This window comes from Bombina bombina, chromosome 8 (genome assembly GCF_027579735.1).
Source record: "Bombina bombina isolate aBomBom1 chromosome 8, aBomBom1.pri, whole genome shotgun sequence".
NCBI lineage: Eukaryota > Metazoa > Chordata > Amphibia > Anura > Bombinatoridae > Bombina > Bombina bombina.
In genome coordinates, this window is record NC_069506.1 from 291274824 (window position 1) to 291292729 (window position 17906).

Consider the following 17906-nt stretch of genomic DNA (forward strand, 5'->3'; position numbering starts at 1 on the left):
TATAATAGCCAAAGATTTTTTGCATGGCGTGTCAAGAAAGTTATTCCACATACAAAATTCATACAATAAACTTTGATTACAATATATTTATAGTTTCTATTTAATAATTATATTAAATAAAATCATTTTTTATACGGAAAAAGAGATAAGAAAGACTTAAAAGACTATCGCCTAGATTTAGAGTTTGGCGTTAGCCGTCAAAACCAGCTCCTAACCGGCTCCTAACCGGCTCCTAACGCTGGTTTTGGGCTACCGCTGGTATCTAGAGTCAGTCAGGAAAGGGTCTAACGCTCACTTTCTAGCCGCAACTTTTCCATACCGCAGATCCCCCTACGCCATTTGCGTATCCTATCTTTTCAATGGGATCTTCCTAACGCTGGTATTTAGAGTCGTGGCTGAAGTGAGCGTTAGAAATCTAACGACAAAACTCCAGCCGCAGCAAAAAGCCAGGAGTTAAGAGCTTTCTGGGCTAACACCAGTTCATAAAGCTCTTAACTACTGTGCTCTAAAGTACACTAACACCCATAAACTACCTATGTACCCCTAAACCGAGGCCCCCCCACATCGCCGCCACTATATTAAATTTTGTTAACCCCTAATCTGCCGAACGCACACCGCTGCAACCTACATTATCCCTATGTACCCCTAATCTGCTGCCCCTAACACCGCCGACCCCTACATAATATTTATTAACCCCTAATCTGCCACCCCAACGTTACCGCTACCTTACTTACAATTATTAACCCCTAATCTGCCGACCGCACACCGCCGCCACCTACATTATCCCTATGTACCCCTAATCTGCTGCCCCTAACACTGCCGACCCCTATATTATATTTATTAACCCCTAATCTGCCGCCCCCAATGTCGCCGCTAACCTAAGTTACAATTAAACCTAACACTACACTACAAAAAATAAAAAAGAACTTAGTTACAAAAATAAAAAAATATTTATAAACATTAGAAAAATATTACAACAATTTTAAACTAATTATACCTACTCTAAGCCCCCTAATAAAATAACAAAGCCCCCCAAAATAAAAAAATGCCCTACCCTATTCTAAAATTAAAATAGAAAAGCTCTTTTACCTTACCAGCCCTTAAAAGGGCCTTTTGCGGGGCATGCCCCAAAGAATTCAGCTCTTTTGCCTGGAAAAAAAAACATACAATACCCCCCCAACATTACAACCCACCACCCACATACCCCTAATCTAACCCAAACCCCCCTTAAATAAACCTAACACTAAGCCCCTGAAGATCTTCCTACCTTATCTTCACCACGCCGGGTATCACCGATCCGTCCAGGCTCCAATGTCTTGATCCAAGCCCAAGCGGGGGCTGAAGATGTCCATCCTCCGGCTGAAGTCTTGATCCAAGCGGCGGCTGAAGAAGTCCATCATCGGCAGAAGTCTTCATCCTATCCGGGCAGAAGAGGAGATCCGGACCAGTAGACATCTTCATCCAAGCGGCATCTTCTATCTTCTTCCATCCGATGACGAGCGGCTCCATCTTCAAGACCTCCTGCGCGGATCCATCCTCTTCTTCCGACGTCCTAAAACCGAATGACGGTTCCTTTAAGGGACGTCATCCAAGATGGCGTCCCTCGAATTCCGATTGGCTTATAGAATCCTATCAGCCAATTGGAATTTGAGGGACGCCATCTTGGATCAAGACTTCAGCCGGAGGATGGACGTCTTCAGCCCCCACTTGGGCTTGGATCAAGACATCGGAGCCTGGACGGATCGGTGATACCCGGCATGGTGAAGATAAGGTAGGAAGATCTTCAGGGGCTTAGTGTTAGGTTTATTTAAGGGGGGTTTGGGTTAGATTAGGGGTATGTGGGTGGTGGGTTGTAATGTTGGGGGGGGGTATTGTATGTTTTTTTTCCCAGCAAAAGAACAGAATTCTTTGGGGCATGCCCCGCAAAAGGCCCTTTTAAGTGCTGGTAAGGGAAAAGAGCTTTTCTATTTTCATTTTAGAATAGGGTAGGGCATTTTTTTTATTTTGGGGGCTTTGTTATTTTATTAGGGGGCTTAGAGTAGGTGTAAGTAGTTTAAAATTGTTGTAATATTTTTCTAATGTTTGTAAATATTTTTTTTTTTATTTTTTGTAACTTAGTTCTTTTTTATTTTTTGTACTTTAGTTAGTTTATTTAATTGTATTTATTTGTAGGTATTGTATTTAATTCATTTATTGATAGTGTAGTGTTAGGTTTAATTGTAGATAATTGTAGGTATTTTATTTAATTAATTTATTGATAGTGTAGTGTTAGGTTTAATTGTAACTTAGGTTAGGATTTATTTTACAGGTAATTTTGTAATTATTTTAACTAGGTAGCTATTAAATAGTTCTTAACTATTTAATAGCTATTGTACCTGGTTAAAATAAATACAAAGTTGCCTGTAAAATAAATATTAATCCTAAAATAGCTACAATATAATTATAATTTATTTTGTAGCTATATTAGGATTTATTTTACATGTAAGTATTTAGCTTTAAATAGGAATAATTTATTTAATAAGAGTTAATTTATTTCGTTAGATTTAAATTATATTTAATTTAGGGGGGTGTTAGGGTTAGAGTTAGACTTAGCTTTAGGGGTTAATACATTTATTAGAGTAGCGGCGAGGTCCGGTCAGCAGATTAGGGGTTAATAATTGTAGGTAGGTGGAGGCGACGTTGGGGGCGGCAGATTAGGGGTTAATAAATATAATGTAGGGGTCGGCGGTGTTAGGGGCAGCAGATTAGGGGTACATAGGGATAATGTAGGTGGCGGCGGTGTATGGAGCGGCAGATTAGGGGTTAAAAAAATATGCAGGGGTCAGCGATAGCAGGGGCGGCAGATTAGGGGTTAATAAGTGTAAGGTTAGGGGTGTTTAGACTCGGGGTGCATGTTAGGGTGTTAGGTGCAGACATAGGAAGTGTTTTCCCATAGGAAACAATGGGGCTGCGTTAGGAGCTGAACGCTGCTTTTTTGCAGGTGTTAGGTTTTTTTTTCAGCTCAAACAGCCCCATTGTTTCCTATGGGGAAATCGTGCACGAGCACGTTTTTGAAGCTGGCCGCGTCCGTAAGAACCGCTGGTATTGAGAGTTGCAGTGGCGGTAAATTATGCTATACGCTCCCTTTTTGGAGCCTAACGCAGCCCTTCTGTGAACTCTAAATACCAGCGGTATTTAAAAGGTGCAGGGAAAAAAAGCCAGCGTTAGCTACGCGGGTAGTTACCGACAAAACTCTAAATCTAGCCGTTAATATTTCATTTTTGCAAACAGTTATAAAAAATTAATTATAAAAAATAGTAATTGGGTTATACCTATGAATTATGGCAAAAATTATATTAATATATAATATATTAAACTTATTCAAAAAGAGAGGGAGAAAGATCCAACTCAGAGTTTAGGCCTTTTGGAAACAGTGTGTATATTTATAAATTAATTCAGCCTCTTTTATCAGCAATTTCTTTTCTATGTTCCCTCCTCTCCAATGTTTATGCACTTTCTTAATTCCCCAATATAGCAAATCCTTAGTATTTCCTTTATGAATGGTCTTGAAGTGTTTATATAGGTGAGTGTCTTCAAATACCATTTTTTATATTATTTAAATGTTCTCTAATTCTATCCTAATTAATTAATGGCTAGATTTAGAGTTTTGTCGGTAAGGACCCGCATAGCTAACGCTGGCTTTTTTCTGGCCGCACCTTTAAAATAACTCTGGTATTGAGAGTCCACAGAATGGCTGCGTTAGGCTCCAAAAAAGGAGCGTAGAGCATATTTAACGCCACTGCAACTCTCGATACCAGAGTTGCTTACGGACGCGGCCAGCCTCAAAAACGTGCTCGTGCACGATTCCCCCATAGGAAACAATGGGGCTGTTTGAGCTGAAAAAAAACCTAACACCTGCAAAAAAGCCGCGTTCAGCTCCTAACGCAGCCCCATTGTTTGCTATGGGGAAACACTTCCTACGTCTGCACCTAACACTCTAACATGAACCCCGAGTCTAAACACCCCTACACTTATTAACCCCTAATATGCCACCCCCGCTATCGCTGACCCCTGCATATTATTATTAACCCCTAATCTGCCGCTCCGTAAACCGCCGCTACTTACATTATCCCTATGTACCACTAATCTGCTGCCCCTAACACCGCCGACCCCTATATTATATTTATTAACCCCTAATCTGCCCCCACAACGTCGCCTCCACCTGCCTACACTTATTAACCCCTAATCTGCTGACCGGACCTGAGCGCTACTATAATAAAGTTATTAACCCCTAATCCGCCTCACTAACCCTATAATAAATAGTATTGACCCCTAATCTGCCCTCCCTAACATCGCCGACACCTAACTTCAATTATTAACCCCTAATCTGCCGACTGGAGCTCACCGCTATTCTAATAAATGTATTAACCCCTAAAGCTAAGTCTAACCCTAACACTAACACCCCCCTAAATTAAATATAATTTTAATCTAACGAAATTAATTATCTCTTATTAAATAAATTATTCCTATTTAAAGCTAAATACTTACCTGTAAAATAAATCCTAATATAGCTACACTATAAATTATAATTATATTATAGCTATTTTAGGATTAATATTTATTTTACAGGTAACTTTGTAATTATTTTAACCAGGTACAATAGCTATTAAATAGTTAAGAACTATTTAATAGCTAAAATAGTTAAAATAATTAAAAATTTGCCTGTAAAATAAATCCTAACCTAAGTTACAATTAAACCTAACACTACACTATCAATAAATTAATTAAATAAAATACCTATAATTATCTACAATTAAACCTAACACTACACTATCAATAAATAAATTAAATACAATTCATACAAATAAATACAATGAATTAAACTAACTAAAGTACAAAAAATAAAAAAATATTTACAAATATTAGAAATATATTACAACAATTTTAAACTAATTACACCTACTCTAAGCCCCCTAATAAAATAACAAAGCCCCCCAAAATAAAAAAATGCCCTACCCTATTCTAAATTGCTAAAGTTCAAAGCTCTTTTACCTTACCAGCCCTGAACAGGGCCCTTTGCGGGGCATGCCCCAAGAAGTTCAGCTCTTTTGCCTGTAAAAAAAAACATACAATACCCCCCCCAACATTACAACCCACCACCCACATACCCCTAATCTAACCCAAACCCCCCTTAAATAAACCTAACACTAAGCCCCTGAAGATCTCCCTACCTTGAGTCGTCTTCACCCAGCCGAGCCAAATTCTTCATCCAAGCGGAGCAAGAAGAGGTCTTCCATCTGGTAGAAGTCTTCATCCAAGCGGGGCAGAAGAGGTCTTCCATCCGATTGAAGTCTTCATCCAAGAGGCATTTTCTATCGTCATCCATCCGGAGTGGAGCGGCAGCATCCTGAAGACCTCCGACGTGGAACATCCATCCTGGCCGACGACTGAACGACGAATGACGGTTCCTTTAAATGACGTCATCCAAGATTGCGTCCCTCGAATTCCGATTGGCTGATAGGATTCTATCAGCCAATCGGAATTAAGGTAGGAAAAATCTGATTGGCTGATTGAATCAGCCAATCAGATTGAGCTCGCATTCTATTGGCTGATCGGAACAGCCAATAGAATGCAAGCTCAATCTGATTGGCTGATTGGATCAGCCAATCGGATTGAACTTGATTCTGATTGGCTGATTCCATCAGCCAATCAGAATATTCCTACCTTAATTCCGATTGGCTGATAGAATCCGATTGGCTGATTGGAACAGTTATGTTAGGTTAATTTATAGTTTAATGTTACGTTAATTTTTATTTCACAGGTAAGATTTTATTTATTTAAATATAGCTATATTGTAATTTTAATTTAAAGTTAGGGAGGTGTTAAGTTTAGGGGTTAATAGTTTAATTTAGTGTTTTGCGATGTGGGGGGCTGGCAGTTTAGGGGTTAATAGTTTTATTTAGTGGCGGCGATGTGGGAGGCTGGAGGTTTAGGGGTTAATAACTTTATTATAGTGTCGGCGATGTCAGGGAGCGGCGGATTAGGGATTAATAGCTTCATTATAGTGTCAGTGATGTCGGGGAGCAGCGGAATAGGGGTTAATAACTTTATTATAGTGGCGGTGATGTCAGGGAGTGGTAGATTAGGGGTTAATAACTTTATTATAGTGGCAGCGATGTCGGGGAGCGGCAGATTAGGGATTAATAGCTTCATTATAGTGTCAGTGATGTCGGGGAGCAGCGGAATAGGGGTTAATAACTTTATTATAGTGTTGGTGATGTCGGCAGCAGTGGATTAGGGGTTAATAACTTTATTTAGGTGTCGCGATGTAGGGGGCGACGGATTAGGGTATGTTAGAGCATTAGGTTTAAACGTAAAAAAAAATGTCCCCATAGAAATCAATGGGGCTGCGTTAAGGAGATTTTTCATTCCGCACTTCAGGTGTTAGGTTTTTTTCTAAAACACCACCATATGACGCGCACAAGGAGGCTTTTCAGTAACTCGTAATGGCAGCGCTATGGAGAGTAAAATAACTTTTTTGCCTTAGTTTCGCACCCTGTTTAGCGCAAAACTCGTAATCTACCCAAACGCACTCCAGAATTAAATGTAGGGTCTCCCTTACATAAAAACCAATACCTTCTTTTAAAATTAATATTTCCCTTTGTATTAATTATGGATTCCTGAGATCAGAAACACAATTATCTCATCAGTAATGTACACTTTAGTTTTTTTAACAGCTGCAGGATTCTTAGAATGATATAAGGATACAGAATTATGACTGTGGTCTCCATATAATGATAAGCAGATGAATGAGGATCCTATTTAATGAATCTGCCCACCTGTGTTAGGTGAGAGTGGGCAGCATTTGCTGCCAGAGTTTAAAGGGACACTCAAGTCAAAATTCAGATAGAGTATGTCATTTTATACAACTTTCCAATTTACTTTGTCATCAAATTTGCTTTGTTCTCTTTGTATTCTTTGTTGAACGCTAAACCTACGTAGGCTCGTAGGCTAATTTCTAAGCCCTTGAAGGCAAACTTTTATCACAGTGAATTTTGTTATCATCAAATTTGCTTTGTTCTCTTTGTATTCGTTGTTGAACGCTAAACCTACGTAGGCTTGTAGGCTAATTTCTAAGCCCTTGAAGGCCAACTGTTATCACAGTGAATTTTGCATTTTTTCACAGTTAGACAGTGCTAGTTCATGTGTGCCCTATAGATGACATTGCACTCACTCCTGTCAACAAGTTATATCACTGATGCTACCTTTATCTCTATGTTCATTAGTAGGAATGGCGCCTGACTAACATGTAGGCAGAGAGTTAAAAATAAGAAAATGGGCCATCTAAAATGCTGAAAATGGGATAAAAAAAGATATCGGCCTCTGATATCGGCCTCGCTGATATCGGCCTCAGCATTGCACCAGCAGCTCACAAGAGCTGCTGGTGCAAAGCCGCCCCCTGCTGACTCGCGGCCAATAGGCCGCCAGCAACGGGGTGTCAATCAACCCGATCGTACTAGATCGGGTTGTATTGTGGCAATGTTGTCTTTGTGACCACTGCTTCATAACTGGTGTTTCTGGCGAACCTACAGGCTCGCCAGAAACACGGGGCATCCATACGGAGCGTGATACATATGCCCCTTAAAGTGAAATTATTTTTAGCTCTGTGCTCTACTATAATTAATAATGGTTTACTACATTTTAAAGCGGTAATTTCAGATTGCACACAAGTGCAACACATAACTCATCAATTGGAATCAGTGGCAGAACTTCCAGGGTCACAATGATCGATCAATATTTATTGGCCAAAATTCCAATTCCCCCCGGCCTCGGACCGCCCTGTAAAAGCGTTTCATGGCCCCCTACCGGGTCCCTTGTAGCGGTGGGGGGGGCATGGAGAAGGTACAGTCAGGTGGCGCAGAAGTGTGACTAAGTGGTCTTGTGAGTGGGGACTCCAGTCCGCAGCTGCTGTTTATAGGCTGCTGCTTACTTGCTTGCTTCAGTCAGTGCTTCTATTATAGCAGACAGGCAGCATGAGTTAGAGAGACTCCTGCTGTTATACTCACACTCCATTCAATTCACCTAAGGCAGCCATATTTAAAAAAACAACAACAAAGAAAATCTAATGGTGACGCTCCACATGAAACAACTATTTTCTCTACAAGGCACATAGTTTTGCACAGCCCTTAAATGGACATTTTCAAGAAATGTGTCCAAAATGATATTATAACTTGTGTGTTTTCAGAGTCTCTCTTATAAATATTGCATTGGAGATATTAATATTGGTTAAATATTGTTAGTTATTCAAAACACTGGTCCTCATAGAAAGGACTCCAGAATACATTAGTTCTTAATTGGCCGGCTGCACTCTTTTTTCATGGTCTATTTAGCAACTTTTCTTGTCTGTTTTTTAAACAGGGAAATGAGCAGCGGTAATAGAAAGGGCTTTAATCATCGTCCCGGATTCTGGCATTTAAATTACAGATGGCTTTTTAAAATTAAACACACAGTCTCAGCAGGTTTAATTGAGCCATCAGTTCTGCTTAGCACTTTATGTTATTTTAAACAATGACAAATTAAAAATTCATTACTTGAAAGAAGAGATTCAGAAGCGTGTTTCTCGTCTTGTAGCACAAACTGTGTGGGAAGGAATCATGACGGTTTTCCCTGCTTGTCCCAACACTGAGAAGCAAAGAACGTAATATTACAGCTGATATACAAGAGTAGCTACCGTCATCCTTTATATTGTATCATTTCAGGCTAGTAGAATCTTTATATTAGGCTGGTATAAAAAAGCTATTTATTTCATTAGGCTAATTAGGATTACATTATAAAGATAAACACGTGCATCAGCAAATGAGTAATTTAGTGCTCATGCCTTTGATCTCAAAATGCTTTCAAAATTTAGTGTGATGTTAAAATAATTATGAAAGTTTCACAAATGTTTAAACACTGTGTGGAGCTATAACCTTTCCAAAAACTTTTTTTATACTGACCATATGTTAAAAAAACCCACATATATTTACAGTCTCCGTAATTTATGGGCCAAACAGACTATAGTAAAAGCTGCCTGTTGGGCAAATTATATAATTCAAGAAGCAACAAATAAACACATATAATATATTTTAAAATATTATATTTTATATTCAAGAGAGATAGTATTAATGCTATTTCCAAAATCTAAAATGTGTACAACGCCAGCCTCTCAAGATATCTAAAGAGAGACTGTACGATAATGCTGTGAGATTGCTACTTAAGGGATTAAAGTCTTATCGGACCATTCTCTATCCCAAGAGTAATTTTAACCACTTAATTCTAAATACCTAACCTTAACCTTGCATATATAAAATTATATATATATTGTATTTCCGGCAATAAATTGATATCTCTATATAAGATCAACACTCACAGCTTACCACCAGTCTTGATAAAGGCCTAGGAAGGGCTGAAACACGTAGACCTGGTAAGCATTATTTCATTAGGAGGATCATTTTGAGAACATTATACACATTGTTTTTTCCTTTTTATTCACAGGTTTTTTGTTTGTTTGGTATTTTATCCGTTGTGATTGTTTTTGATTTTTGGTTTTGCTTTTAGCATTTCTCACATTTAATTTTATTTCATTTTTATTTTTACTTCGATTTGTTGTTTTTTTCACTGGGGCATAGCCCCCACGGACATCTAAGTCCCAAGGGAGAAGGATACCACTACACCGAAGTCACCGGACACAATTGGACTTTTTCATTTATTACATATCTTACTTCACATGATTGACATTTTTTTTTGAAACATTGTTGCAATTCACTTTTAAATACCATTTGGTTTGATTGACGCTATGGATTAATTTATATACCTCACAACACAAATCCCTTTTTTTGGACACTTGATTGCTGAATCACCCTATTTATACTTTGGATTAGACAGCACTGTATATTATTATTGCATACCTTATCTATGTGTAAATCTGTTATCATTTTATGCATCATTGTTTTTATGTTTTATTAGCGTGGATCCATGCACATGTACTATTGCATTTTTTAACATAGAGTTTTTATCATTGTTCTTATAATAAACTCATACTTTTTAGTGAACTACAATCACCCACATTCATACCTAAACCTTAGCCTTCGTACTGTTGGCACCTGGGCATAGTTCCCACATTTGTCTTTCCATAGGTGATAGCTAGGTATCACAGTCTCAGGCATTTAAGGTTGAGTTGGCGCTGGGGTATACCTCTGTATCATATATATATATAACCATACATTTATACAAATAAATAAAACAGAGACAACTTTTTGTTTGGAAAAATTTTGACCGTCACACGTCGAGAATTTTTATTTAACTTATTAAATTTAATTTAATACCAACAGAAACACTATGATGGCAGCAAAGAGATCAACTAACCCAAAACTGCAGGAGATCATCGTCCCAAAATGGAATTGGCAGCAGATTTTACTCTGCTCCAGGAGATGTCACTGAGGGATTTCTGAGATTACGTGACCACCCCGCAAGGGGGAGGGAGAGGGGTTACCTCATGTGCCCCTGATGCCTACCGCCCCTCCCCAACAGTTTGGTCATCACTCCCCCTAGGTACCTTCTCCTGTGCAACAGGGCCATGATCTCCAGCACAAGTTAGCATTTTAATGATACTCTTGCCGCCACCAGACCACAACCTGACTTACAGGAAGGGTGAGATAGACCTCTGTATATTCCTAATAAATAAATCAAGGCCTATATCAGTTACTGGTACTTTATTCTATTGTATAAACAACATAGTATTGTTGAGAAGAAACACTCATGTTAATTAGGATTGGACACAAACCCTGAGTACCAGGGTTCCCATAGCAACTATGTTAATTAGGATTGGACACACATGATTCCCATTAATATCCCTCCAATCAGTTTTCATTATGTATTTTATATAGCAAGTGTATGTTCATTATTTTTAATTAATAGCCTGAGGAAACAGCCCCATAGAGGCTGAGAAACGCGCTGCTTTTAATCAAGTATATAATTTTTATTAATCTGTACACTTGCTGCTGTTTTTTTCTGGGGCATTTTTTACCCCTGAACCATTTTGGGAACAATGTTCTGTTTGCTGAAACCTTGGGAATCAGTCAGCTGGGCGGCTGAGAAGCTCCAGCCTGTGTCTATTGCACCTGGAGGTGCTTAGACATATGTAAGTGTGCCTATTTCCTATATATACACATCCAGTATCAAACTGTGCTGGGCTATTTTGGCTCTGTATCCCTTTATATAGAAACATTTTGGACACCACAGGTGAGGTCTCTTCCTTGGATTTCTGGCTGCACTCGTTCAGTTTGCTGGGCTACTGTGAGGTTCCAGTCTGCATCTTTGCACCCCAGGGTGCAGTTTGTTTGTGAGTATATTTATTGCCTAAATTGAATCCATCCTGTGTGTTTGGTATTAGACCATTGGGCGCCTCTGTATTCTTTTCTTCTATATCAGTTAGGTGAACCTTATCCCTTCAATATAAATCTGTTCTGTCAGCTGTGATGGCTGTGTGCCGTACCACAAAGCCACCAGATTCTGTGATGTCTTGGCCAACAAGAAATTCATTTTTTTTTCTTACTCTATAGGCTGCGCTATATAATCTCAGGATAATGTTGGACCAACCTAAGATAATTCCCAGTATGCAGGTTCTGATCCAATTAATGTTCGCTTGCATAATTTTTATTAACTAGAGTACTGGGACAGCACCTACATTGTTACCCCCAAGTGAATAACCATAATGTGAGGTCTCCCCATCTTAAGTGGGCCTCGTAAATGATGTCCACTAACTGAGGACAGCACATTCCCCTATGTCCTAACCACCTAACAGATGCCTTGGGAGATGGAAAACCCAAATTTTGCCCCACGGAAGTAAAATGCACCGAAAAGTGACCTAATGAACGTAGGAGTGTCCCACGATCCAAGCACTCTTTGATCCCAGTGTGCCTCCTGTGGAAACAAAAGAGATTAGCATCTGGAAAAATATTACTGATAGCCTTAAACTATCAGACGAACATACCCTCTAAAATGATTGGAGCTCCAACGCCTCAATCGTTTAATGTTTTCATTGGAAGAACCCATTAGTGCCACATTAGTGGTAGCCCCTATGCAAAAAGAATGTGGTGCTATTTTAGTAATGTCCAGCCGCTGCTTTATTCAATACCCAACTAAACTGAAATTTTGAAAGGGAGCTCCCATCGTTATACATCAAGAATTATCCTTGTGTCTGTGGCCTGAGCACCAGAAACTTGTTGACTAACTTCACTGGACAACAAGGGCTATCTGCAACTGGGGGGATTGTAAGCCAAACACCCATACCCAATTGGTCAGTTTTGGAACGGGGAATAAACAGGAGCAATAAGTCTGAGGAAACCCTAACGTGTTCTAACTGTACACCTACGCCTGATATTCGCTTTTGAAGGAACAACCCATTGTAGCTGCATTGGGAACTAAGCATCTAAAGGTCTCCCATTCAAATCTTGATAATGGGTCAGCCACTAAATTATTAACCCCAGGTACATGTTTTGCTATGAATTGGATATTGAGTTCTAGACAGCGCAACACCAGATGCCTCAACAAGGTCATTACCACTGAAGAGGTGGCGGACAAGTTATGAATTGCGTATACCACGCTGATGTTGTCTGTCCAGTTTTGTCTTAGAATTTTCCCCCCAAATTTCAACTGACATTGCTATGGGAAAAAGTTCAAGGAGAGTTAAGTTGTGAGTCAAGCCCAGAGTTACCCATTGACTTGGCCACTGTCCTGCACTTCATTCTCCCTGAAAATAAGCCCCATAGCCATGTGCTCCTGCCACATCTGTAAAAAGGTGTAACAGCTGGCTAGACACCGGAACAGTGTACCAAACACTCACCCAGTTGAATTTCACCAGGAAGGATTCCCAGACTAACAAATCTGCTACCAAGTCCTCTGAGAGTATAATTTTGTGCGTGGGCTTAGATCTGCCGCTAATCTGCGATTAAAAACCCTGTCCGAACCATTTCTAACATAGCTTGTATTTTATCTACTGGAAGTCTACAGACCATCTCCACAGTGTCTACCTAAAATACCCAGAAAGGTTAGGCAAGTAGTGGGGCCTTGGGTCTTATCCTCAGCTAGGGGGACCCCAAAATGGGATGTAAGATTCTGCATCCCATTTATAAGCCTTAAACATTAAACATTCACCCGAATCAGCTCTCCCTACTAGAAGGAAATCGTCCAGGTAATGAGCTATGGAATCGCTGCCTGCCCTAGTTGCTACTGCCCAATGAAGGAAAGTGCTGAAGGACTCAAAGAGGGCGCATGAAAGTGCACAACCCATGGGCAGGCAACGATCCACATAGAATTCACCCTGGAACTTTACATCCCATAAGGTGAAAAACTGATGGGTGAAGAGGCAACAAACAAAAAGCGGCTTCAATATCTAATTTCGCCATTAGGGCACCCCTACCTGCCTGTCTAACCAGATCCAGGGTGCTATCAAAAGATTGGTAACACACTGAACTTAGCTGAGGGTTTATAGCATCGTTAACTGAGCTACCCTTGGGGTACCAGAGGTGCTGTATAAGGCAACATGTTTCTAGTTATTTTTGGAGTACTACCTCTAGAGGAGATACTACTAAATTTGGAAGGGGAAGATAGGGGAATGGTCTTATCATATGACCAGCGGTCAACTCTTTGTTAAATTTTTCTTTTACTGCCAGATGTTGCTGGTAAATTTCTATGAACTTTTGAGCCTTTAATTGTTTGAAAAATCGGAATAAGAAACCCATAGGTAAAACCCTCCCACAGTAATTTGGCTGCTGACTAATCTGGATAATCATGTAACCAGGGCTTAAGCGCGTGAACCCTCCCCGGAGACTGCACCTTTTGTTGCCATATTGGTATTAGGGGCTTTCCCGGATGCCGAGGTATCTTTGCGCTTAAAGCAGTCATTGTCGAGGTGGGGACCGGTGCAGAATTTGCAGATGTGTCTAAAGTTACAGGTGTTAGCTCTCTCACATTTTCGTTCCTGAAATGGCCAGCATGCCCCACTCCTCTTCCTATTTCTGTTGCCACAAAATGTTTGTAAACTAGTATTCGCTGAAGGGAAGGAAGTAGCATTGGGAGGTACCATACGCCGCCATAACTGTGAGTCGATGGAATCAAATATTGGGACTGGGTTACTAGCCATTTTTCTTCCTATATTCCGAATCATACTCCCTCCACGTTCCTTCACTATAGTGTCTTTAAGTTCCAGTGAATGGTATCCGTATATTTTAAAATGGCCAAATTTTGCAAGGGGTATTTCTCAAGGTAGCAGGGAGAGAAGACCCTAAAACATTGCAGCCACTCTTTAAAAGTGTCTGGACGTTTGAATTTCTTAGGGCCTGTCCTTTCCGCACTCCTTTCATGTTGCCTATAAGCATCAATAGACAAGTCAAAAATATTAATATATTTACCTTGGTGTATACACTTCACTATTTTAGGGCGTAAATGAGCGTGAAGGGAGTACATTTTTGCTGGGCTGGCATCTTTCTTTCAGAAACTGCCCCCTGGGGGGTGTACTTTCTAATGGGAGGGGGGCTGCGCCTTCACTTTGATTGGGCTGAGAAGAGGCTCCACTGACCTGTTTACTAGAACCTGAATAACATTTCCTAAGGATTTTTTTAATCATCCTAAACATCCTCTTTTGTCCTTTGACCTTCAGACCTAGAGATTTGGCCCATCTGAGGAATCATTACGGTCATGTGTGAATGTGCAAGACTCACTGTGTACCGCAGTTGCAGGATTTGGTAATGATGTGGCTGCGCCTGCTGAAGGTGTTTCTGCCGCTGTTGAAGCGGAGGGATTTGGCTCCTGCTGATCTTTTGAAGTAACCGGATTGACCTGTTACATTGTCACTGGCAATGTTGATGCACCTGGAGGAATGCTCGTGGCCGTGCCTGAGTGCTCTGCTGACAATACCCCCTGCAAGAGATCCAAGAACTTGCTAGCACATTGTATATTGGGATCGGGAGTATCAGAGATGGTAAACAGGGATGGAGAGGAAATTGGCATAGAAGAAGTATGCAAAGAGTTAACATTCATGAACTGTCATTCAATGAAGTTACATTCATACCTCCCTTGTTCTGAAGTCGCCCATTATTAACACTGTTTTGCACAACAAAACCCCATTCATTCAAGTGGGAAGTAAGATTACCCCTGTTTTGCTGACCTGACACATCACACCCCTTGAACCTATCAAAGGATTAAGTGGAAGACCTGGAATGTTAGCAGCAATCCCAGATTGAATAAATGCATTGTCCTGGCCTACTGCATTGGGCATATTGCTAAAACTAATTACTGCGCTATTGTCTGCAGCAGCTGTAATATTTGCCACTGAAGTAGGCCTTTTTCCTTTAGTAAATTCTAGAGGCCTTTTGTTGGTTTAAAGACATTTTGCCCCTTATCTGAGAACCGATCCTACTGGCTACTGTTTTTCTAACTATTTTGCGCTGTGCCAATTGACCTGTTCTATGAATGCTTTATTCTTTGGGCCTTATGCTGCGCTGTGAGCCATTACCGCTGCACTGTTTGCTACCTAATTTCCCCCTCTGGGCTCCCTGTCTCAATGTCGCCTCATGGTGTTCACCTGAGGGACCGTGCTGCCGCCATGAAGATTCTCGATGAAACCTGTAGTGGCCACTCCCTCTGCTGCAACTTCCTTGATGCTCGCGCCAGAACTACATTTCAGGAAGTAGGCCGCGAGACCTGGAGTTGCCACGGAGCTGGGCCTGGAGCATCCGGATGCTGACTAGTAGGCCGCATGGTCTGTATGGTTTGTATAATGGGCTGCACAGGTTCCAGTTCACTTAAGGAAGGCCACATTTGAATCAGTAGGGGGTTTGAAGGCAGTGGGAGTGTGGCGGAAGCAAAAGGGACAGAGATAGAGCCTGATGGGATAGTTATTTCTACCCGGGGCACATAGTTAATGTCTGATAGGGCCATTACTGATACAGGGGGTGTTGCGGTAGAAGAAATAACACCCAAGGGTGAACTTTGGCCTGCTGATCCAGCCATCGCAGTCGCAAAGGATGCTTAAAAAGATCAAAAGTCCGTAGCTGACTAGCCGCAGATGGCGGAACCGCTGCAAAAAGAGGGGCTAACTGAATATCTGGCAAATGATGAGTTTGCAAAGCTGATGCCAGATTTATTTGAGATTGGCCAGATTAAACAGCAGGCTGTGAATCACTAGGGATCTCCTCAGCAGAAACATCCTGGGCATTATGAGGAGCATATACTAAGGCCTGGCCTAATGCTGCATTTGAGTAGGGGGTATAACATCAATATCCTCCTCAAATTGAGAACCAATACTTATCTGGCTATTTGTCCGAGCAGAAGCAGATGGATCCTGACCTTCCTGATAACGCCTTGGAGGTAACACAGAAGGCTTGAATGCTGCATGATCAAAAAAGAGACTTCACACCTTTGGGACTGGATGGAGAAGTAAAAGTAGCTTGCCTGTTTCTAGCTTTTAAGGTAAGGAGGGGCCCTCCTAACTTCTGTAACATTGTTGCGGACACTAAACCAACCCTCTTCTCCTATCCCACTATCCTACAGCCTTAACCCTTTGCACGCTCCAGGTCATTGCTTGGCCCTACACTAACTATGTAGCTGAACACATCACTGTTTAAGACAGATGGTTTGCAGTAGATCCTCTTCTGAATACATTTCAATTACCCCATGTGAACAAAGTACCAGACAGTTTTCAGCAGTGAAGCACATTGATTTGTATTAATAATAATGTGTCTATAGCTGCAATGTGTCCATAGTCCCAATGTGGCAATTAGAATGTGGCTAAAAGAACCTCGTCTATGCAGGAATATCAGCTTGTGCATTAGCATTGGTTAGAGTAATGCATGCCAGAGAAGTCTCTGCAGTCTATGGGAAGTCTGCCTTAATCCCAAAAGCCAACCTTATTCCCTAACCCCAACTTCACCTGAGATCAATAACTTAAACTTAAGGAATTCCGGCACTAGAAAGTCACAGACAGCAAGACCACATCAAGTACAAGATATTTACCCATCACATTATGGTCAGCAATATTGTGGCCACATAATAATTCAGTAGTTGTAGACTGTCAATGTGTTTTATTTATTGCTTCAGACTGATCAAAAATGTTGTGCTGTACTTTTAAGTTTGGTGACAAAATATTAAGTTCTTTATGCCCCTATGTGGTCGGGAGAAGGTGTATTAAAGATCTAGTGAGCATATAAAGGACACCAGGGGTTAAGAATAATAAAATCAAGTGTATGAGTTGTCTGTTGATAAAATAGCACAAGTATTGCTACTGCAGCCACCTGTCATCTACCACTGATCTGGGGGAAAAGTCATCTATGATGTGTAGAAGTGCTGCACAATGATGGACTTTGTGCTGGATTTTCAGAAAGGTCAATGGGTTTAGAAACTTGGCAGCAGTTAATAATGTGAAGCAGGCCACAGTGAATAACACAAATGTGAGAGATATGGGGCAAATAGGGAGTGGCACTGGTACATATGTGAAGAGCTTTGTAGTGCACGGAACGTGTTAGTATATGTATAGTAGGTTTTGGCAGGAACATTTGAGAAAGTGAAAATAGCTTCTGTAGTTTTCATCAATCAAGTTAAAAAGAACAATCTCTTGGCTTCGTTGTTTTAGAGTGAGCCAGGATGTGTCTGGAGACTGTTCTGTGCCAGTTCCTGGAGATCTTGGCAAGAGTACAGTTAGGATAACTGTGTTCTTTGGGCATTTTATGACACATCTGTTGTATTAATTATCTCTACCCTAATTGTTGCAAACTATTTATGGAAATAAAAAGCTTTGGTTTCGCTTACATTGAATTTAACCACATGGGACCAAACAATATTAGTAGCTTTTGTGCTTCTAATGAATAATAAACTTGCCGAGCAGAGACAGG